Here is a 25769-nt window from a genome sequence, read left to right as displayed (position 1 = left end):
TTCTGGACAGTTTGTTTTTAAGTGGCATTGGTTATTGGCTGTTATCAAGGAAGTAATTATTACTGTAAAAGTGGTTTCTATACATTTTACATTGAAGTTCCACTACAGAATTGGATTAAATAAATTCGCGTTATCATAAGTAAGTTTACGTAAACATAAATTTAATTATTTGTAAACAAAATATTTAGAAACATTTCAAAACTATGGTTTGTATTGTATTATAGTTACATTACCGGCCAAAGTCATACATATATGGGTTTACTATCGCTTAAATGGTATTTCGGATTGAGAGTGTTAATATGTCAATCCAAATATAACGCAAAAATAGTATTGAAATGTGAGCGCGTGTAGATTAAAAATATGTCTACAACTCTTAAATCGAAAATTGTGTATACAAATGAGAAGAGCTCTAAATATTTAGTAACACAAATGAATTGTTTTCCGTTTGATTTTGCCATGGTTAGTTTATTTTAAATTATATCCTGCAGTTGTAATTCGGTCTAGTCTGTTGGATAATATTTTGACTTTTTCATAAGTTCTTTATGAATTTGTTGCGTTTAAGTTCGTTCGATTATACACTAAAACTTTAAATGCCTTTCTCACAATTCCCAATACTTAGGGTTAGGTGGGCTTTAGAATACCGTCCCCGAATTAGGGGTTAGAATGGATATAGGTATAGAGGTATTTCTCTTTAAATTATAATTATTAAGATACTAGAAGACCGATTACCGAGCCAGTTATGATTTAAATAATTATTTTGTGCGACTGGGAAAATACGGGCAATTAATTAATTTTGTCCGTGTACAATAATGCTAAAATTGGCTGGAAGCTTAGGGCATTTCGCATTTGGTTGCAGTTAGTTTATGAAATCTAACTTCTATTCTGAAATCTGACTCATAGTATACATATTTTATTATTATTAAATACTTACATTAAAGTGAAATCATCACTGGAATTATTAATATCACCGTCAAAGTCGGTACATTTAATTGTGGCGAGTAATTTTAAAAATTAGTAAAATAGTGCGATAGAATTTAATTAAGTAACCACATTTCCGAACAAGCTGCTCTTTCAATATAGTCTATGGCTGTGAATGCTGTGCGTCGTTACGTGGATTTTTAAAATAAAATTAAAATGTATTTTTTCAATCTTTCTAAAACATTTTCTTAATAGAAATAGGTAAGAACCTTCTACAGAGCATTAGAAAACTATAAAAAAAAAACACAGCCAAATCAGTCTAGCCGTTCTCAAGTTATGGCGTGTTTCATTTATATATATATAGATTTGCATTTAAATATCAAAAACTTCGGAGTAAACCAAAGAAGGAGGCCCCAAAAATTAATTTTTTTCAATCGTCCTGTTTGAACGCGAAGATTACAAATCCGTAAGCGAAGTAAATTTTTTCAATAATTTAGTTACATATACATATATATAAAAATATATTTAACACACGGCACATATTTTTCAAGTAACTTAGTTGTGGTTGTAGCGGCTGAATTCTTTAGAATTCCGATCACTTAGCTGTAATTACCACTTAAACAAGATTGAAGAAATGTAACAGTTACAACGCAGCAATCTGAAGGTATGAAACCATGATATCGTCGAACTCCTTTCCGCATCGGAGGCCTTCGGCCGCGCTTTAACAAAAAAAACCCTGGTCGGTCCAACACCTTGGTGTCAATGGTTCTTTTGTATTGAACTCCTCCCAGCACGCAAAAGAATTATGGGCACCCGGGACCGACTAGGGTTATTTTTTTGAAGCGCGGCCGAAGGATGCCAGTGCAGAAAGGAGTTGCCACGCGAAATAAAATGTGCAAAGTGTGTTAATTTTTTGGATTTTTTTTTGTAAAAGTTCATTTGTATAAAAAATTAAAAAAAAAAATGAATTATTGAAAAAATAAACTTTCTGCTTAAGAATTTGTAATCTTTGCGACAAAATAAGACGATTCAAAAAGAAAGCAGCCTACTTTGTTGAGGGACCAAAACTATACATTTATCAAACATGCAACTATTACTATAAATTTTTCGATTTCCGACAGCGTTGCTCGGATAAAACTCGTGGTATTTCGAACTGTCTATAGATATTTCGTATGCAAAGAAATTAATAGTAACGAAGCGAAGTGTGTCTATGATTTATGGTATATGTTGGTCCTAAATATAAATGTATTTGATTTACAATTTCGCTGGAAAAAGGTGAGTGGATGCTATTATCATTGTTATTATTATTATTGTTATTATTATTATTGTTATTATTATTATTATTATTATTGTTGTTGTTATTCCAATAAAGAAAAAAAAGTAATAATAATAATATTATAATAATAATAATAATAAAAATAAATAAATAAAACCCCATTTGCTAAGCTCATACGGGGTCATAGATGGCGGATACTGATCTCAGTACCTGCAAGATGTGGGTTGGCTGCAAATATAAAATGAGCAGCTCCCGACCAAGAGCACAGCACAGATGACAAATAAAGCAACGAAGTAGGACCACGATTTTGATAAATGATTTGGAAACGTTGAACTTGGGCTGACGGCTGTGGCATTCTGTTACCTCAGTATGCAAGAGTGACATCTTGCAGAAATGGCTTTCAGGATAATGTCACAGTCGCCTCCGTCCCGTTAAAACCATGGCAGGTCTTCGAGTACGTTCAATGCTACGTCGCCATTAGGTTGGCGGTACAGGCTCAGTTGATTTAAATCCTGACTAATGCTATGGTCCTGGCTCTGTACACGAATTCCCATAAGGTCTCGTGTCAACCCTCGTGTGGCCTCCCTGCAATGCATAGACAACCACAGGGAACGAAAATGCAACTGTACGATCGAGCGGAGATAGCGGCTTGAAGCGGGGACCCTTTAAAACATGAATACAAAAAACGAAACAAAAGAAAACACTAGAGAACTAGATAAACACCAAAAAGCACAAGCGGGCGACGAATTGAACGCTTTCAAAAGGCAAAGCAAAATCATGCGCTCGCCGCCTCAGATAGGAAACGAGAGGGTAAACCAAACTATGCGCATGGAAGAAACCGCTTCCCCTGTGCCTAAACCAGTAGATTCAAACAGGCAAACAGAAAACAGGAATCCGGCTCTCGACCAAAGCTCGCGAAGTGAACACAGCTCCCCAAGGCAGGAGTTTATCATGAAGATGAGAGCAGAAGAGGACGAGGCGCTTCTAAAGTGTCGCGCCACCCTGAAAAAGATGGAGATGGCAATGTTAAGACAGAAAAACATAAGCATCGAGGTGAAAAATGGGGTATCCGAGCTAGACGAGCTCTTTGACATTATAGCTAGCCTGCGACGGAACTGGATAAAGGCAGAAAGAGATACAAGACGCAAAAACGCAACTAAATCCCTAGAAGCATGCAACGAAAATGCAAATGTTTCAACGCCAGTGACAGCTCTTCCTAAACGGACTACACCCAGCCCAATAGAACAGGAGTCAGAGAAAAGGGGACGAGGACCAGGGTGACCAAGCTGAAAGATTGCACAAACACACCGAGCTGTTGCCTCTGTGTGGAACAAAAGCATAGCCAAACAGACCATATCCCAGGGTCTCGCACGTATGAGTCGTACAGGGAACAAATAAGGATATGAAGATCCTGCAGTGTAACATGCACAGAAGCAAAACCGCTGACTCCCTGCTCCCACAGCTCATGCTGGAATTCGGAACCGAAGTAGCAATCATCAGCGAGCAATACAGGATAGTGCAAGACGGAACATGGTTGGAGGACATCACCGCAACAGCGACAATATGGCTAACGGAAAGCAGCGGCTTCAAAACAACAAGCAGCGGGAGAGGAAATGGTTTTGTCTGGATAAGCAACGAAAACATCACGATAATTAGCTGCTACCTGACACCGAGCGATCCTTTCTCAGAATTCTAAGCAAAGCTCGATGCCATTGAGGATGCCGCGCATCACCCAAATCGGCACTTAATCATAGCCGGAGATTTCAACGCCAAGGCCATGGAATGGGGCACACCGACAACAAATTCGAGAGGACGCAAAATCCTTGACATGGCAGCTAGATTAGGACTTATCGTTGCCAACAGAGGATCCCAAACAACTTTCAGAAGGCCGGGATGCAACGACACAACTCCCGATATTACGCTGGTATCTGAAGGATTCGCAAACCAGCTACGCGAATGGAAAGTACTAGAAGACTACACAGGTAGCGATCACCAATACATATCCTACCTCATAGGTCCAGACAAAAGTCAAGCAACAACTAAAAGAAGAGGAACACGTAAATGAAACGTTTCCAAGCTACACTCAGGAAAACTCCTCGCAAGCATAGACAAAAACCCACCAAAATACCACGCAAGTAGCCCAGCTAGGTTAATTGTCAAAGAAACACTGGACAGCATCACAGAGGCATGTAAGGCAGCCATGCCCAAAATAAAAGGTGGGCATCCAAAGAAAGCAGTTTATTGGTGGACGGACGAAATACAAAATCTGAGACAAACTTGCCTGCGTAAAAGACGCCGATACACAAGGGCTAGAAGAAGAGGAAGAAACGAAATGGAAGAGCATAAGGAATATAAAGCTGCGAAAACTGAGCTGAAAGATGCAATAATAAAGGCAAAGAAAGATAAATGGGAAGAGCTACGTAGCGATATAAACAAAAATCCTTGGGGTCTCGGATACAAGATCGTAATGAGAAAGCTTGGGGCGAAACAGTCCATTCCAGAGTTAAACGCTGCAGCCATGGAGCACATCGTAAACACTCTGTTCCCAACCCATGTCCTGGGAAGAGACCCACCAGAGTATATGCAAGAGATCTCATGCCCACCGTTCACTCTGGAGGAAATGAGCATGGCCACAAGAACTTTAAAGAACAAAAAAGCCCCCGGCCCTGACAGGATACCAGTGGAAGTGATAAAGCTAATTGCCGCAGAACGTCCTCACTTATTGTTATCCATGTATAATGCATGTTTGAACTAGGGCATCTTCCCAGAAGTATGGAAGAGACAACATCTGACCCTTATAAGTAAAGGAAGAGGAAACCCAGAAACACCATCAGCATACAGACCTCTGTGCATGCTAGATACAGCAGGAAAGTTACTAGAAAGGCTGTTGAAACCCCGCTTAATAGGCGCCATAAACAACGCTGGTGGTTTATCAGAGCGACAACATGGCTTCAGACCAGGCAAGTCCACAATCGGAGCCGTTGAAGACGTCGTGCGCAGCGTGGACGAAGCCAATCGGAAGAACAACTCCTCGAGGCCAATAGTCCTCCTCGCAACAATAGACATAAGAAACGCATTCAATAGCGCAAAATGGATAAATATGATAGATGCACTAGAAAGCCGATTCAAAACGCCCTCCTACCTGATGAAAATGATACGAAGCTATCTTAAAGATAGGGAACTGCTATATGACACAAGGGACGGCCCTCAAAGAAAAGAAATCACCTCCGGAGCAGCGCAGGGATCCATACTTGGACCAGACCTATGGAACGTCAGCTACGACGGAATTTTAAACGTCGAAATGCCAGACGACTGCTACCTCGTTGGGTACGCGGACGACATCGCTGCCGTCATAACAGCTCGTAATACCGACATAGCCAGACGCAGACTTACACAAGTCATGCTGCGAGCACAGACATGGTTGGACTCACACGGCCTTAGCCTAGCCGCAGAAAAAACCGAGCTGATTCTGCTCACTAGGAAACATATCCCGTTGGAGGTGAACATGAAAGTTCATTCAGAAACCATACAAACGACGAAAACCCTAAAATACCTAGGTATAAGAATGGACAACAAACTGACGTACTGGGCTCAAATTCAGCATGCTGCTAAAAAGTCAGCCAATATAACCATGTCACTTTCAAGACTTATGAATGTCATAGGTCCGCTTGCAAGCAGCAGGAAACTGCTCATGGACATAACACAGTCAGTGCTATTATATGGTAGTGAACTGTGGGCCGATACATTAAATGTGAAACATAGACGGAAAGTAGTTGCTAAGGTGCAGAGAACAGCAGCCCTGAGAGTCGCCTCGGCTTACCGCACTGTATCCGAATCCGCAGTGCTAGTGATAAGCTGCGTAATCCCAATAGATCTACTCGCAAAGGAGAGAAGACAACTCTGGTTATGGAAGAAAAATGGAACGGTAATACACATGCAAACAAGACAACAAGCAAGGAAGCAAACACTCGAATTTTGGCAATATCGGTGGACAAGGGAGCGCAAAGGGAGATGGACCGCCAATTTGATCAAAGATATAGAGACATGGCACAGTAGAAAACACGGCGAGGTGAGCTACTACCTAACACAGATGCTCTCCGGCCACGGATATTTTCGAAAATACCTGTATAACATGGGTAAAGCCGAGAGCCCTGCATGTATTTACGGAGACGAACCACTCGATGATGCAAACCATACATTCTTTAAGTGCCATCGATGGAATGAAGCTCCGAGAACTCTAGAGAACAAAGTTGGATAACTAAACACGGAAAACCTAATAGCGAAAATGATAGCTAGCGGCGAAAACTGGAAACAAATTGCCTCATACGTGGAACATGTACTACGCATCAAGAAAAGGGACATGGACGCGGACCCTTCGAACAATCCCACTCAATAGAAGATAGTCAGCCTGATGCTGGCTACAAACCAGTAGGCATCCCTGGACGCAGAGAGAGTAGAAACTGACCGATATGGGTCCATCTTGGAAACCTTGCTCTGAAGTAATGCGAAAGCGGTCCCGGGGCAAGGTAAAAATCCATGATAGAAGGAGGGAGTGTTTTAGTGGGTACACCACTCACGTAGGATGACGATCCCTATATGGTGCGAAGGCATTTTAAACCCTCCTTACGGCCTAAAAAAAAAACAAAAAAAAAATTGTTGTTATTCCATACTTATCACTTCGTCCCCTGGGAACCCATTGGTTATTGTGCATATAACGAAAATTGTATACAAAATGAAATGCTTATTTAAAGCAAATATGTAAATAATTGATATAAAATAAATATGTAGAAACAATGTAGTGAAGTGTTAGTGTATAATAAGTGCATAATACAAAAGAAAAATTCACTATATATCGAGAACATGCAAGATAAAATTTGTAAAATTTTCAAATAAAAATGCAAATATCTCGAAAACTATAAAATTCCGGCGGCTATCCTGGATCGTGAGAGTCTCCTCTATCTAACCATACCCTTTTAACCATGACACCAGGGGATGGTATATTAAAGTCTCCCCTTATTATTATTCTTGTTATTATTATTATTATTATTGTAATTATAATTATAATAATTATTATTATTATTATTATTATTGTTGTTATTCCATACTTAGCACTTTGTCCCCATGAAACCCATTGGTTATTGTGCATATAACGAAAATTGTATACAAAATGAAATGCTTATTTAAAGCAAATATGTAAATAATTGATATAAAATAAATATATATATAAAATGCAAATATTTCGAAAACTATAAAATTCTATAGCTATAGCTTGATCGTGAGAGTCTCCTATATTTAACCATACCCTTTTAACCATGACACCAGGGGATGGTATATTAAAGTCTCCCCTTATTATTATTCTTGTTATTATTATTATTATTATTATTATTGTAATGATCCCCTGAAATAGGGGGATGGTATACTAAAATTTCCCTCAATTATTATTATTATTGGTATTTTGTTTTTATTCCGGTTTTTGCTGCGGTGCAAAGTTGCTGCGAATTTCTATATCTATTTTTCTTCTTTTTCCTATTTGTTTTACTCTTATTTTGCAATAAAACTGCAGCGGACCCTAATAAAAGTAAGTTATCTTCCGATGACGAGATAACAACCAAGCGGTGTGAGTGCAAATATAAAATGATGATTAACGTGTTTAGTAGAACGTTTGCGGGCAAGACCCGACCCGTGTGCAAGGCTTGACGCGATTATTTGAACATCTTTAAGGGTCTTAAAATAAACATGTTTTTAAATAAATTTTCCAAATTTCAGGAATTTGAATTTGACTTCAGAAAAGATGAAATTTGCGAAAGTTTTATAAACGGGGTGCTAGATTATACTAAAAGAAATAATTTTCGAATGAACATTAAATATATAGTATCGTCAACAGATTTATTCAAAAGTAAATATTTAGCGCTAGTCGCATAGTAGCAGGCTGGTATGTTGTCTAAGATACTCAAGTAATAAATTACAAATATATATAGTAATGTAAATATCAACAAAAGTGTCGTAATTGCGTATGTTTTGAAATTGAAGTGCAAAATATTATAAATATATTAGTGCAAATTCGACTTACTAGGACAACTATACTGCGAACGATATTATGTATGGGCGTGGGCGATTGCGGCCAAGAATCGGGAGATTCGAATATCGTTTAGATTATTTGAGAATTGTGATTAGGATTTTCGCTTGTATCATAATTGGCGAAAGCCATCCTGCGGGGTCGAAATTATTATTGCGAATAATGCGGATATTGGCTCAGTACGATATGAAAACTAGTCAGATATTGCATTCTAGTGGATCCCCTGTATTTTTATATTGTTGGAAATTATTTTCTTTTGGTATATTTAGTTATATATTTGGATGATTTAGTTGTTTTATAAATATTTGTGTTGTTAACACTAGGGGTGTCAGAAGAAGCTCTGACTTGGTTTCTTGTGCCAATTTGTAGAGTGTTGGAAAGTTGTGGCTTTAGTGGTATTCGTACGACGTACCGGCCATTATTTGATCGAGTAGTTGTGGCTTTGTGGAAGTCTTCACAATACTGATCTTCTGGGGTTGTAATTGATATGAGGTGGCATTTTTCTAACTCCCAAAATTTTTTCAATTGTGAATTGAGGTATTCGTTTGAGATTTCCTCAACTTGAGTGGTCATGGTGGTAACTGGTTCCGAAACTAGTCCACTTAGGATCCACCCAAAAATAGTGTTTTGTGCCAGAAGTGTATTTGAAATTTTCTCAATACCTTCGAGTATTATCTGTGGTATGAGATCGCTGCCTAATAGAAGGTCTATTTGAGCGGGAGTGTTGCAGTTGAGATCTGCTAGCTTTAGGTGTGAAACCTTTTGCCAATGCTTGCTATTTATGTGATAGCTTGGAAGCATATTTGTAAGTTGCGGTAAGACTATAGCTTCTGCTTGTATGTGCTTATCCGCTTGGGGGGAAATTAAGGTAATGGGGCAGATTTTATTAGAGTTTTGAAGTACTCTTCCGCCCATTCCTGTAATTTCAAAGTTGGCTTGTTTTGTTGGCAGTTGTAGCCTATTTTGAGCCCTAGACGCTATGAAAGATCGTTGTGATCCTTGGTCTATTAAGGCCCTAAGTTTAAACAGTTCTCCTCGGTGTTCGATGGAGATGACTGCTGTGGGTAGTAATACCCTATTTTGTATTTCGCTGCGTAGCGTTTGAGTTTTTTGTGCCTTTGAGCTACATGGTGTCTTTTGGCAATTTTTGGGATTTCGGTTTTTGGGAGTTGTTGTTACCACTAAACCTGTGTTTCTTTTTGTATAAGCGCTTCTTTGGGGTGATATGGGAAATTTGCTGTAATGAAGCATTGAGTGGTGTCTTTTGTGACAATATAGGCAATTGAATTTGCTTCTGCAATTTTTATATGTATGCGCATGTGACAAGCAATTTGTACATAATTTTTTTGATCTCACGAAATAGTTTCTTTCTATAATTTTTAATTTTTTGAATTTCTCGCAAGATTGTAGTTTATGCCCTCTCGTTCATAGTTCGCATGACGTATGATTATTTTGTTCGGATGTGAACGATTGAGATTTGTAAAAGCTTCTGTTTAATTTATTTTTGCTACTAGCTTGGGGTCTATTGAAGCTTCTTTTTTGGTCGTGTTGTACATTTTTTGTTTTAATTAGCTTTTTGTCTACCCTTTCAGCGATTTCGTACTGGGTAGTAAGAAAGTCTTTCATTTGTTGCCACGTGGGGCATTTCTTTCGTGATGAGAGCGATTGCTCCCATAGAAGTAATGATTTTTCTGGTAATGCGGCAGTGCATATGTTTACCAGTATAGGGTCCCAGCTGTCTGTGGGAATATTTTGTGTCGATAAAACCGACAAACAATTTGAAACAGTGGATTGTAGTCTTATAAACTCTTCACTGGTTTCTTTTTGAATTTTTGGCAAGTTTATTAGTGTCGTTACTTGGTTATCGACCAATATTCTTTCATTTTCATATCTTGCTTTTAGAGCTTCCCAAGCCAAATTGAAATTGTCGTCATTAAGTGCGAACTGTTTGACTATTATGCCTACTTGACCTTTTGTTTTGTATCGGAGGTGATACAATTTTTGCGCTTTTGATAATTTTGGATGGTTGATGTATACGGCAAAGTAAGGACGGCCAGTCTTCATAACCTCCATAAAATATTTCTGTGTCACATGCGGGCACCTCGAGATGGATGCCTGAACTTGTCTCTTGATTTTGTACTCGTGGCAGCTCTACTCGCTGATGTGGAGTAGGTGCAATTGCTTTTATTAGCTTTAGTTGATCGGAGATCATAGCTTTTGTAGCTTCGTACTGGTCTAAGCAGTTTTCGTATAGTGCGTAAGCCGATGATTTAAAATCGTGTGGTAGATCTGAATTGTCATAATCTACTATGGCGTCATGAGCCGTTTGGAGACGAGTCCAAAAATTGTCAATATTTTGTTTTTTTATTTCCAATAACGATTCAGAGATGTCTTGAATCGGTGAAAATGAAAATCGAGTGCAGTATCGTGTTAATCTGTCACTCTCAGAAATGAATTTGGTGGCACAAATATTTTTGCCTTTTGTTTGCTTTGTGGTAACCTGTCTTGCGCGTGTAGCTTCTGCAGGTGTAATTTGAATTTTATCCACATTCATCATTTTGTTTTGTATGTTAAAATATTTGTCAAAATTTATTAAAATTTTCTCAGTGTAAACTGTATTTACTAGCAATTTGATTTTTTTGTGGTTTTATTTTGAATGTATTGCTTTAATTAATTTAATTATTAAAAATCGCACTTTTAATTCAATAATACTTTTTATGTCCTTATATTGATGTATTTAGGTACACCCTAATACACGGACTTGTTAATATATATTTATGTGCTCGTGAAATTGAGAGCTTGTTGAAGAGATCAATCTGCTTTTAGTATTTTTGTACGCAATCCTGCTTGTTTGTTACAAGGGGTATTGCGGGATATATGCCAATGTGGACTTTGAAAATATTATATAAAATTGGATATACCAATATATGTATACATATGTATGTATGTAAGTATGTTGTTGGTTATATTTTTTTTTTGTTTTTGATAATTTTCAAATTGAATTCGTTTTCACTTTACCGCTGTTAAATTACTTGCGAATTTAAAGTGTATACTTTTACAAATTATTTTAAATTTTAATTTAATTATTCCCAGTGTAGAGTAAAAAGGGATAGGCAAATTCTATGCCGTATGATTTTATGTAAACGCTCGTTCGTATGTTCGCAATACGAAGAGAGCGCGAAATGAAATTGGAAATTTGCAGGTATTTCCCAAAGCAATTATGTATAAATGTATGTTTGTAAGCTAGTTTTATATTTATGCTTATTATGCACTTTGTAAATATGTTTTGTATGTACCTATACGTATATTAAGAATACATATATCGATATACTATTTGTTGATGATGTATGTATGTATATGTTTTGCGCTTGGCAATTATATGTCATTTGTAAACATGGATTATGTACATATACTTGTATGTATATATTAGACCAAAGGGGATATGTATGTTTTTGGTTTGTTTTTATTTTGGCTATTTTCTCTCTTGTTTTTTGTGTTATAATTTTAATTTTGCCTTTGCTTACTTATTTATAGCAATCCTGCTTACTGCTTTATTAAGCATAAGGGGTATTGCCGGACAAATTTGCAAGTAAATACTTGAATAATATTTTTTAGGTTTTTTGTGTTTGTGGAATGGGTGTGTTGTATACATTAAGATAAGCATAAGGGCATCCGATAATTATTTATTTTTAATTGTATATATATTTGGATATATATTGTACCAAACTGTTTTCGGTTTTTCTAATCAAAATAAGTTTGAAATTATGATAGTTTGGTAACCGTTTTATATGTTGTTAAAACGGCTTTTTATTAAGAGTTTTTTAGTCAGTAAACCCGTGTTTAAGCATACATATTTACATATAGGATATAAAAGTTGAAATCAATACGCTCACTCCTTATCCGGCTCGAAGGACCAAAAAAACATGTTTATTTAATTAATAAATTAATTTTCACTTCACTCACCTTTAGCACAAAATAATTGAAAAAGAAAGAGAGTCGATTTCGGCGGGTGCTCAAGGAACTAATCGCTAGCGAGTCGATGCAAAAAAGGGAAACGGGATCCTTCTTTTGGTCCCTTATATATCTGTTGATGTCTTCATGGTGGTGTGATCGGTGTTAAGTTGTATTTGTGTGCGTGTTGGTGCATGGTGTAGTGATGTGGAATGTATGGTATGTAGGTGTGGAATGTATGGTAAGTAGGTGTGGGGATGTGGATGTGAATTGGTGTAGTGTGACAGTGTCTTACGGGGAGGGGGGATTGAGTGGTCATTTAGCCATCCCGGCCCCCCTAGGCGAATTATTAGCCTAGTAGTCGCTGCAGCTGTTGTAACGTTTCCACAACGCTGCTCAGTCCATTGGAACGACGTGGTTGCGGTCTAGGCTGTCGACGCCGTGGTGTTACATTCCGCGGGTGTACCGCACGAGTGGAGGGTCGAGGTCCTGTTGCGCGGCTTCGCAGAGTAGGTGGCCGACCAACGTTGCGCCTCGAGCTGCGATGAAGTAGTGTGTGATGTGGTCTGCTGCAAATTTGGCACAGACCCATGGACACACACTCTTGAGTCCCATGCGTATGCGATAGGCAATTTAGACAGTGCCCATGTGCCTGGGCAACTTGTTGTCGTTGCAACGGTCGCATACTCCTGAAAATCCCACAATGTTGCAGACGATGTGGGCGCCGACAAATGGGACATCGTATACGATGTGCCTCTGAAGGCGGCGATGATAGCGTCGGGGAAGGTCGCGTGCCACCGCGAGGAACTGGTGCTGACCTAGGTGTCGTTGCAGGTGCGCTTGCAGGGGCAGTTGCAGCTGCAGATCGGGGCGTTGGGGTAGGCCCCGTGCGTGGCACGTTGGAAGCCGACCGCACAGTTGGCGTGGGAGTAGTTGGCGTATCCACATCCATGTTAATCTGTATGAAAAAGTTGTTTAATGATGCAGACTTGTCATAGAAAGGATATGGATGATCGTGCCACGTTATGTGGCATGAATGGGTCATCGTATTGATCGACCATTTTTTATTAGGTATTTGTTATTTAAACGGTTATTAACGAGTTTTTCGGTTTTTTGCTTATTGATTTGGTTATTTTATTGAATTGCGGTAGTATCGGTTGATTGTGTGCGATTTGCTGTGTCACTATTATCGGCGGTTGGGAGAAAGCATAGCTTCACGAGCGGTCTGGTTAGCATTCCGCTTTGTGTACGAAGATCAACCACTCGTATGTGACCGTCGGAGCCGTAATGTAGCTTTTCTATGCGCCCAAGCCGCCATTCGGTAGGAGGTAGACAATCATCATGGATAATGACACAATCTCCAAGCTTTGGTGCTTGTTCAGGAGTCTTCCAACGGTATCGTTTATGGAGATCCTTTATGTATTCTTCTTTCCATCGACGGCTGAAATCGTGATGGAGAATTTTAATTCTTTCCCAGCGATTTAGTAAGGATAGCGACTCCACGCCTGGCTCAGGTATGGCCAGAATGGGTGTTCCTTTGAGAAAGTGCCCTGGAGTTAAGGCTGTGAAATCGGAGGGATCTTGCGAAAGGATTGTAAGAGGCCGTGAATTGAGAACGGCTTCAATTCGAATTAATGATGTCGTGAATTCTTCGTAATTGAATTTGTAATTTCCAGCTATTTTTTTGAAGTGGGATTTGAAGCTTTTTACAGCTGATTCCCATAAACCACCCATATGAGGAGCGCTTGGGGGGATGAATTGCCAATTAATGCCTTGGGGCGCGTACTTTTGTACAATCTCAGGTGAGACTTGTTTGATAAAGTCCACAAATTGTTTTTCGGTGGCTCTTTGAGCACCGATAAATGTTTTACCATTATCGCTCATGATCTTCGATGGAAAGCCGCCTCGACCGACGAAGCGGGCAAATGCCGCAAGGAAAGCCTCCTTCGTCAGATTAGTACAAAGCTCAAGGTGCACTGCTTTTGTCGTAAAACAGACAAAAACAGCCACATAGCCTTTCATCAGAGTGGGAGACCTTAACATGGACGCCTTTATTTGAAAAGGCCCAGCAAAATCGACACCTGTGATGGAGAAAGGCAGAGCGAAGTTGCAGCGTTCCGGGGGAAGTGCTGCCATAATCTGTGTTCTCATCTTTTGCTTGTGCGTGGTACAGATTTTGCACAAGAAAATGCACTTCTTTATTTGGGGCTTAAGTCGGGGAATGTAAAATTCCTGGCGGACCATATGTTGCATGAGGCGATGTTCGGCATGAAGCATTAATATGTGGATATAATTGATGAGTAGTGTGGCAAGTCGAGACTTCTCTGGAACAATTATGGGATGGCGTTCGTTATACGTTAGGCTTGAATTGGCAAGCCGACCATTCACACGAAGAAGACCTTTCGTGTCGAGGAATGGGTTTAGAACTAAGAGGGGACTTCTCTTGTCAATAGGTTTTGATTCTCTCAAAAGTGATATATCGCGGCTGAAGTAGCGCGCTTGCGTAGATAGGATAAGAGCGACCTTTGCTTTTTGTAAGTCTAGGTGCGTCACTGTATCGCATTGGGAGTGTAATGAAGTTACTCCCTGAAGTTTAATTTTGAGTCGCTCTATGAACTTGAGCATGTAAGCGATTACCCTGAGTGTTTGGGGATACGATGAAAATCGTTCGAGGATGTCAGTATCATCCACTGTGGTGTGAAAAGAGTCGATTTTTCGACTTTCTGGGGCAATTATATTGCGCATGGGCGATTGTGGCCAAGAATCAGGAGATTCTGTTAACCATCGGGGGCCATTCCACCAGAGGGTGGTGGTGGCAAGATGCATGGGTTTGCATCCTCTCGTACCTAGATCAGCAGGATTGTCAGCACTGGCTACATGTCGCCAAGTGGCTGATCCTACTAGGTCAAGGATTTGAGACGTTCGGTTTGAAATATACGTCTTCCATGCATGTGGTGGTTTTTCTAACCAGGCTAGTACAATTTCGGAATCGGACCATAGATATAATTTATATTGTGCCATGTTTAATTGCGTTTGTACGATGGACACGAGTTTGGCCAGTAGTAGCGAACAAATTTTCATGTGGTATATTTTTTAAAATATTAGGGTGGTTCGCCGTTATCTTTTTCAACGGAAACCCTGCGGTATTTAGGGCTTGTATCACTTGTGATAGTGACTCGTATGCTTGTGGAAGACTGTGACTTCCAGACAAGATATCGTCTACATACGTTTGTGTTTTTAACACCTGGGTTGCCAGAGGAAATTCTGACTTGGTGTTTTCTGCCAATTCGTGCAGTGTGCGAATGGCTAGATATGGAGCACAGTTGACGCCAAAGGTAAGTGTTTTTAATTTATAGTCGCGGAGTGGACTATTGGGAGATTTTCGGAAAATAATTCGCTGAAAATCTTGATCGTCTTTATGTACGACTATTTGCCTATACATTTTTTCGACGTATCCGTTAAATACGTATTTGAATATACGCCAATTTAAAATTAGTAGCATTAAATCTGGTTGGAGCGTGGGTCCCGTAAATAGAACATCATTTAGGGAATTCCCCGAGCTAGTAGATCTTGATGCATTAAAAACAACTCTTACTTTAGTTGTTTTTTTGTCTGGCTTTACTACTGCGTGATGAGGCAAGTAAAATGAGTGATATTTGCCATTTATGATTTTTTCGCATGGACTTACTTCCTCCATGTGGTCTAAATGGAGATATTCTTCCAACACACCATCATATACTGGTTTGAGTTCGCCTTTTTTAAGTAGGTTTTTTTCCATACTTTGAAACTGCTGTATTGCAGAGGTGCGCGAGTGACCTAAGGCGATGGTGTTGGGAAATTGTTGTTTTAGTGGTAGTCGTACGACGTACCGACCATTATCTGATCTAGTAGTTGTGGCTTTGTAAAAGTCTTCACAATACTGATCTTCAGGGGTTGTGATTGATATGGGGGGGAGTTCTTCTAACTCCCAAAATTTTTTCAATTGTGAATTGAGGTATTCGTTTGAGATTTCCTCAACCTGAGTGGTCATGGTGGTAACTGGTTCCGAAACTAGTCCACTTAGGATCCACCCAAAAATAGTGTTTTGTGCCAGAAGTGTATTTGAAATTTTCTCAATACCTTCGAGTATTATCTGTAGTATGAGATCGCTGCCTAATAGAAGGTCTATTTGAGCGGGAGTGTTGCAGTTGGGATCTGCTAGCTTTAGGTGTGAAACCTTTTGCCAATGCTTGCTATTTATGTGATAGCTTGGAAGCATATTTGTAAGTTGCGGTAAGACTATTGCTTCTGCTTGTATGTGCTTATCCGCTTGAGGGGAAATTAAGGTAATGGGGCAGATTTTATTAGAGTTTTGAAGTACTCTTCCGCCCATTCCTGTAATTTCAAAGTTGGCTTGTTTTGTTGGCAGTTGTAGCCTAATTTGAGCCCTAGACGCTATAAAAGATCGTTGTGATCCTTGGTCTATTAAGGCCCTAAGTTTAAACAGCTCTCCTCGGTGTTCGATGGAGACAACTGCTGTTGGTAGGAGTACCCTACTTTGGTTTTCGCTGTGTAGCGTTTGAGTTTTTAATGCCTTTGAGCAGCATGGTGCTTCTTGGCAATTTTCGGGATTTCGCACTTCGGGATTTGCTGTTGCAACTAAACCCGTGGCTCTTTTCATATTTGCGCTGTTTGGGGGTGAGCTGGAAAATGTGCTGTAATGCAGCATTGAATGATGTCGTTTATGACAATAAACGCAATTAAATTTGCTTTCGCACTCTTTAGGTGTATGTGCATGTGATAGGCAATTTGTACAAAGTCTTTTTGTTCTCACAAAATTGTTCCTATCGACAATATTTAATTTTTTGAATTTATCGCAAGATTTAAGTTTATGCCCTCCTGTACACAGTTCGCATGACGTTTGTTTATACTGTTCTGACGTGAACGATTGATTTTTAAAGAAACTTCTATTTAAATGGTTATTGCTACTGGTTTGGGGTCTATTAAAGCTTCTATTGAGGTCGTTTTGAACGTTTTTAGTTCTAACTAGTTTTTTGTCTACCCTTTCTGCTATTTCATATTGGGTAGTTAGAAATTCTTTCATTTGCTGCCAAGTTGGGCATTTTTTCCGAGATGAGAGCGATTGCTCCCACAAAAGTAACGATTTTTCTGGTAATGCCGCGGTGCATATATTGACCAGAATAGGGTCCCAGCTGTCTGTGGGAATATTTTGTGTCGATAAAACCGACAAACAATTAGAAACAGTGGATTGTAGTCTAATGAATTCATCACTTGTTTCTTTCTGAATTTTAGGCAAGTTCATTAGTATCGTTACTTGCTTATCGACCAATATTCTTTCATTTTCGTATCTCGCTTTTAGAGCTTCCCAAGCCAGATTGAAATTATCGTCATTTAGTGCGAACTGTTTTACTATGACGCCTGCTTGACCTTTTGTTTTGTATCGGAGGTGATACAATTTTTGCGCATTTGTTAATTTTGGGTGGTTTATGTAAACGGCTGTAAACATGTCCCGGAAGGACGGCCATTGTTCATAACCACCATGAAAGATTTCTGTATCACATGTGGGCACCTTGAGATGGATGCCTGAGCTTGCTTCATGACTTTGAATTTGTGGCAGCTCTACTCTCGGATGCGGAGTAGGTGCAATCGCTTTTATTAGCTTTAATTGATCAGAAATCATAGCTTTTGTTTCTTCAAACTGGTCTAAGCAGTTTTCGTACTTGGCGTAAGCCGAGGATTTAAAATTTTCAGGTAGATCTGAGTCGTCAGATTCTACGATTGCGTCATATGCAGCTTGGAGACGTGTCCAAAAATTGTCAAGATTGTCTTTTTTAATTTCTAATACCGATTCAGAATTTTCCTGAATCGGCGAAGATGAAAATCGAGTGCAGTATCGTATTATACTGTCACTCTCAGAGATAAATTTGGTGTATGAAATATCTTTCACCCGTTTTTGTTTTGTAGCACCTTGTTTTGAGCGTGTAGCTTCTGCAGGTGTACATGGACTTTTATCATCTGAAATCATCTTTGGTACTTTTAACAATTGAGATGTTTTTGATTCTTTTGAGTCTGAGCTCATTTAAAAATTGTGTGAAATAAATTCAAAATTTCTCAGTGTCGACTGATGGATAATTCAGGAAATTTCTTCGTATATAGAAATCTGAACGAAAGCTCTTTTTAGTGAGTAGAGTTTTCCACTTTAAACAAAATTAAGATTAATTTTCGTATATATGTATAACCGGAAATTTTTTTTTTTTTGTTAATTAGCGTTCTTAATTTGAAAATAACTGAAATACCCGGATTCAGTTGTTATAGATACCGGTGCGTATTTATTTTTAATTTAATTTAACAATGTATTGAATAAATTGTTTATCTATTTTATTTTTTATTTTTTGATGTCCTTATTTAGGGGTATGTAGGTATACCCTAATGCTTGGACTTGTAGTTATGTATATATGTACTTGTGCAATTGAGAGCTCGTTGAAGAGATCAATGCACTTTGTAACTATGTACTAGTAAGCACGAATTATTTGTGCTGGAAAATTTTGTACGCAATCCTGCTTGCTTGCTGCAAGGGGTATTGCGGGATATATGCCAAAGTGGACTTTGAATATAAATATAAATTTAGTTTGAACCAATATGTATGTATATTGTTCAAAATTTTGTATTATTTATATAAAATAGTATGATTTTTATTAAATAATCCGCGTTTTATTTACCGAACCGTATTTACCCTATGTACATATATAGGGTATATAAGTATAAGCGTATTGTATACTGTAAGTAATGCAAAAAAGCGAATCAAGTATAATCGTAAAAGAGCGCGAGAGAGAAACTGGCAATAGCAGGTAATGTCGCAATTTTCAATAAGCACTGTATGTACGTATGTAAGGTTTTTATTGTATGTATAAATGATGTATAAGATATATACATATGTATGAAAAATACGATATGTTGTATATGATATTAATGATTAATATTTAATATTTAGAATACATATGTATGTATACGTAACTATGCACTGTATATAATTTTACATATATAATTGTTATATATATGTTAGAAGTAAATGCAGTACTCCTTTTGGTACTTATATATATATATATATATTTTGTTTTTTTTTTCTTTTTTTTTTCCGTTTAACTTCGTTTATTGTATATATGTATGTATATTTATTTTGCCTTTTATGCTTTAAGTTTGACTTTTCCTTTGCTCACATATATTTCGCAATCCTGCTTACTGCTTAATTAAGCGTAAGGGGTATTGCCGGAAAAATTTGTAAGTATTGAAATACTTAAATTTGGTTTTTTTTTGTTTTTGTATATTGTGTTTTAATACACGAAGGTAAGCAGGTAGTCAATTATTATATATTATATACATATATATGTATGTGTATGAATGTACATATATAATACAATAAACGGTTTTTCGTTATTTTAACCCGCAATTTAAAACCGGTACGTTAGACCAAATTGGCACCCGTTACCAAGATATTGAACGGTTTTTTTAATGTTTTATTACAGTTTTTTGTTCAAAATATAATCTGTAATTCGCAATGAATATACATATGTATGTGCATAAATATAAGAAAAGGAATCGAATGGACTCACTTTGATTTCCTCCAAGGGCTTGTGGGGAATATATGTACTTGCGAGTGGGTAATTAGTTACGTGTATGTACGTCTATGTGTTCTTCTGTGTTTCTTTCCGATTCCTTTGTCCTCTGTTGTTTCTGAGTTTGTATGCTAGGTGTTGCCTTTGTGTATTTGTTTTTGTTAATTCGCGCCCGTATGTGTTGTTTGTATAAACTTGTAAGATTAAATTTGGTTTTAGGATCGCGCCCGCAATTGCTTTGTGATTATTTTCGCGCCCGTTTTGTGTTTATTGTTGTTATTTGTATGTAAATTAATATGTATTTTGACACTTTTATCTCTCTATTTTTTATGATTTTGTCACACCACTTTTAAGACACTGTTTATTTTATGTTTTTAATATGCATATAAGGAGGTTTTTTAGTTTTGATATATATGTATAGGTATATATATATATAAATTTTTTTTTTTTCGGAAAACACTGTGCATATATGTATGTATAATAACTTTTTATATAATGTGTTTAATACACTTCACCGCACTTTAGATGTTTTTTGTTTTCACTGTCCACTGCACTTTGCGTTCTGTTCATACAATACACAATTCTATGTACATACAATATAGATATATATATATTTTTTTTTTTTTTTTTTTCACTGCACTTGTTGTTTGTTTGAATGCACCGGTTCTTTTTTTTCACTGTTTGTTAATTTTTATTATTATTATTATTATTTTTTCCACGTTATTTAAACATTTTTTCTTCTTTTTTTTTTATGTTTTGTACCCCATAGTGCCGTCCACTAGGGCTCGAAGGACCATGTTTATTTAATTAATAAATTAATTTTCACTTCACTCACCTTTAGCACAAAATAATTGAAAAAGAAAGAGAGTCGATTTCGGCGGGTGCTCAAGGAACTAATCGCTAGCGAGTCGATGCAAAAAAGGGAAACGGGATCCTTCTTTTGGTCCCTTATATATCTGTTGATGTCTTCATGGTGGTGTGATCGGTGTTAAGTTGTATTTGTGTGCGTGTTGGTGCATGGTGTAGTGATGTGGAATGTATGGTATGTAGGTGTGGAATGTATGGTAAGTAGGTGTGGGGATGTGGATGTGAATTGGTGTAGTGTGACAGTGTCTTACGGGGAGGGGGGATTGAGTGGTCATTTAGCCAATTTGGCACAGGAATATATAAATTTTTTTACACTCTAGCAAATTTCTTCACCACTATTCAAAACACTTTAAATAAACTTGACATTAAAGAAAATTGATAGGTTTCAGTGGTTCTGATAGGACATTTCGGCAAAAAAAAAGTATTTTCTGTGACAATACTAAATATTATACACACTTTGGTTCATTATCGATATATTGTTTGGTTCGTCTTTATTCGTATTCTGGACAGTTTGTTTTTAAGTGGCATTGGTTATTGGCTGTTATCAAAAAAGTAATGTTTACTGTAAAAGTGGTTTTTATACATTTTACATTGAAGTTCCACTACAAAATCGAATAAATTAATTCTCGTTGTCATAAGTAAGTTAACGTAAACATAAATTTAATTATTTGTAAAGAAAATATTTAGAAACATTTCAAAACTATGTTTTGTATTATAGATACATTACCGGCCAAAGTCATACATATATGGGTTTATTATCGCTTAAATGATATTTAGGATTGAGGGTGTTAATATGTCAATCCAAATATAACGCAAAAATAGTATTGAAATGTGAGCGCGTGTAGATTAAAAATATGTCTACAACTTCTAAATCGAAAATTGTGTGAAGAGCTCTAAATATTTAGTAACACAAATGAATTGTTTTCCGTTTGATTTTGCCATGGTTAGTTTATTTTAAATTATATCCTGCAGTTGTAATTCGGTCTAGTCTGTTGGATAATATTTGGACTTTTTTATAAGTTTTTTATGAATATGATGCGTTTAACTTCCTTCGATTATACACCAAAACTTTAAATGCCCTTCTGACAATTCCCAATACTTAGGTTGGAATTAAGCGATTGGGCTGGGCTTTAGAATACCGTCCCCGAATTAGGGGTTAGAATGAATATAGGTATAGGGTATTTTTTTTTAAATTATAATTATAAAGATATTTGCATTTAAATGTAAAAAAATGTGGAATAAATGTCTAGTTTAGGTCCCCAAAAAAGGAGGCCCCAAAAATTATTTTTTTTAAATCGTCCTGTTTTAACGCGAAGATTACAAATCCGTAAGCTGAAAGTAAATTTTTTCAATAATTTATTTACATATACAAAATGCGTTCCAAAGTAAACAGAAAAAAAGTAACAAAGTAAATTCTAGTGGCGCCATCTATATGTCGACTAGTGCGTTAGAATTTGCTATCGTTTATCGACTTCCAGTAAAAATTTCATGACATTTCATCTATTGAAAGTGAAGTTATTGCGTTTTAAGTGTCAGCATGTTTTTGTCATCGGTGCGAAAATGAGTTTCGAACAAAGAGCCAACACTAAATTTTGTTTTAAAATTGGTAGAACTTTTACCGAAACATTTCAATTGATTAAACAAGTTTATGGCGATGATTGCCTATCCCGTAGCAGAGTGGACGAGTAGTTTCAACGTTTTCAAAGTGGTCGTGAGGACATAAATGAGAAATGAGCCGAAACCCAAAAAAATCGCGCCTGGAGAAGTCAAAAGTGAAGACAATGCTGATTTGTTTTTATGATTCCAAGAGTATTGTCCACAAAGAATTTGTTCCACGCGACCAAAACGTTAATGCGGTATTCTACCTTGGAGTTTTGAAGCGTTTGGTGCGCCTTATTCGACGTGTTCTGTCCGAATATCGCGAAGATGGAAGTTGGCGTTTGTTGTACGATAATGCGCCGTCTCATCGATCGACGCTTGTGGCCGATTATTTGACCAAAAATAACATTTTAACAATCAACCACTCCCCGTATTCACCTGATATGGCACCGTGCGACTTGTACCTTGTCGGAAAAATGCATTTGCCGATGAAAGGAAAGCGGAGGCCATTCAAAAGGCTTGCACCGGCATACTGGCGGCCATACCGGGCAACGAGCTAAAACACTCGTTCGACATGCTTTTGGACCGTGCACAAAGCTGTATTAAAGCAGGAGACTATTTTGAATAAAATTAATTAATTTTGCCGATAAAGCCATTGTTTTTTAAAAGTCCTGTTTACTGTGGAACGCTTCTTGTATATATAAAAATATATTTAACACACTGCACATATTTTTCAAGTAACTTAGTTGTGGTTGTAGCGGCTGAATTCTTTAGACTTCCGATCACTTAGCTGTAATTACAACTTCAACGAGTTAGAAATTTTCTTGTGAAAAAATACTGACGAAATGTAACAGTTACAATACAGCAATCTAATGGTACGAACCATGAGAGGATATCGTCGAGCTCCTTTCCGCACTGGCGGCCTTCGGCCGCGCTTTAACAAAAATAACCCTGGTCGGTCCAACACCTTGGTGTCAATGGTTCTTTTGTATCGAACTCCTTTCAGCACGCAAAATAATTATGGACACCCGGTGTTGGACCGACCAGGGTTATTTTTTTTAAAAGCGCGGTGCCGCCAGTGAAGAATGGTATACATAGGTTCTAAATACTAATGTATTTGATTCAGAATTTTGTCCGAAAAACGTGAGTGGATATTATTATTATTTTTATTGTTATTATTATCATAATTGTTATTATTATTATTATTTTTAATATTGTTATTATTATTATAATTGTTATTATTTTTATTATTGTTATTATTATTATTGTTGTTATTCCATACTTATCACTTTGTCAACATGGAACCCATTTGTAATTGTGCTATGAAATGCTTATTTAAAGCAAATATGTAAATAATTGATGCAAAAACAATGTAGTGAAGGGTTAGTGTACAATAGGTGCATAATATAAAAGAAAAATTAACTATAAATCGAGAAATTGCAAGATGAAATATTTCAAATATTCAAATAAAAATGCAAATATCTCGAAAACTATGAGATTATGGCGGCTATTCTTGATTGTGAAAGTCTCCTCTGTCTAACCATACCCCTTTTACCCCTGAAATCGTGGGATGGTATATTAAATTCTCCCTTTATTATTATTATTATTATTGTTATTTTGCTTTTATTCCGCTTTCTGCTGCGGTGCAAAGTTGCTGCGTATTTCCAAATCTATTTTTCTTCTTTTTCCTATTTGTTTTATTTTTATTTTGCAATAGAACTGCAGCAGACCCTAATAAAAGTAAGTTATATCTGATGACGACATTAGTGGGCTTTTACACACAGACTCTTTTGTAACCCAATCGGGTTTATTGTGGGCGAGGAAAGAGTGGGGACCGTGCCATTCGTGTTCGGGTGGAACGCTTTGTGTTCTTGTTCGTAACAGCTACCCTTTTCAGCATTCCTTTTCACTTTCAAATTCTTTGAAGGGTTGCAAGAGCGCTCGATTTCAAATGAATCTATACCATTTATTCAGAAATTTGAATTCTAGTATCTATTTTTTGTATGTGATGTGCAAATATGTATGCATAAAATAATAGGAATATTTTGAAAAATTGTAAATAAGGAAAAAATTAAGATACTCAAAATTAAATTTTATGTAATTTTTAATAACATACCGCATAACCGCAAAGAATTTAGTTCCAATAAAATTATGGATTTTAATACTTGAAAATTATAAATTTGGCCTGTTATAAATTTGGCCTTGAAAATATTAGTAACGGGTATTCAATACAGTCTGGTGGATCAGGGAATTTCCGACTTAAGTATTTCTTTGAAACTACTTGTAGTAAGCAGGTAGGTATTATGCATATTGTTCTACCATATTCATGGTAATTCATTGCAAGCAAAATGTGAGACCATCATCCCAACATAAAAATGAAATATGCAACACGCTCTAAGTGTTGCGCAGTCGAACCGCACAAATATTTTCGAAAATTTTTTGAAAAGGAATGACAGAAAACTCGATTCGAGTTACTGGACTCTTTTTGCCCGTGTGAATGCACAGAGCGACACCAAAAGAGAATTTGCCGAAAACGAGGGTCAAAAGAGTCTGTGTGTAAAAGCCGTGTTACAACCAAGCGTGTTTAGGTGCACGTTTAGGGGCAAGACCCGAACCCATGTGCAATGCTTGACGTGATTATTTGAACATCTTTAAGGGTCTTAAAATAAGCATGTTTTAAACAAAATTTCCAAATTTCAGGAATTTGAATTTGACTTTTCAGAAAAGATGAAACTTGCGCAAGTTTTATAAACGGGGTGCTAGATTATATTAAAATAAGCATTTTTCGAGTGAATATTAAAGGTATTGTCAAAAGATTTATTCAAAAGTAAATATTTTGCGCAAGTTGCATAGTAGCAGGCTAGTATGTTGTCTAAGATTCTCAAGCAATAAATTACAAATATATATAATGTAAATATCAATAAGAGTGTCGTAATTGCGGATGTTTTGAAATCGAAGTGCAAAATATTACATTCCATTTAGCACAGGAATATATAAATTTTTTACACTCTAGCAAATTTGTTCACCACTATTCGAAACAGTGAAAAAAATTAGTAATTGGCACACTGTTTTAAATAAACTTAACATTAAAGAAAATTGATAGGTTTTATTGGTTCTGGTAGGACATTTCGGTAAAAAGAAAGCATTTTCTGTGACAACACTAAATATTATACCCACTTTGGTTAATTATCGATACATTGTTTGGTTCGCCTCTATTGGTATTCTGGACAGTTTGGTTTTAAGTGGCATTGGTTATTGGCTGTTATCAAGGAAGTAATGTTTACTCTAAAAGTGGTTTTATACATTTTACATTGAAGTTCCACTACAGAATCGAATAGATTTATTTATTTTTATTTATTTATTAAAGGAAATACAATTATAAATAATTATACTACCTATAAAATATAACAGCACTAGCGACAAGGCTTTCAGCTGTAAGATTAATTCGCGTTATCATAAGAAAGTTTAC

At 37.0% G+C, this 25769-nt stretch overlaps 1 protein-coding gene across 5 annotated transcripts in view; it reads left to right on the top strand.

Moving 5' to 3' along the window:
* The window catches only part of LOC106623764 (RNA-binding protein MEX3B), a 680038-nt gene that overhangs the window by 211893 nt on the left and 442376 nt on the right, over positions 1-25769 (top strand). For all 5 annotated transcript variants that reach the window (XR_011397399.1, XR_011397398.1, XR_011397400.1 and 2 more), the window contains exon 2: positions 24018-24040. The gene's annotated coding sequence lies outside the window, so the exon portion shown is untranslated. The remainder of the gene's footprint in view (positions 1-24017; positions 24041-25769) is intronic.

The sequence above is a fragment of the Bactrocera oleae genome, chromosome X, assembly GCF_042242935.1.
Source record: "Bactrocera oleae isolate idBacOlea1 chromosome X, idBacOlea1, whole genome shotgun sequence".
In the NCBI taxonomy this organism is placed as follows: Eukaryota; Metazoa; Arthropoda; class Insecta; order Diptera; family Tephritidae; genus Bactrocera; species Bactrocera oleae.
This window is presented reverse-complemented; position numbering and strand designations above follow the sequence as displayed.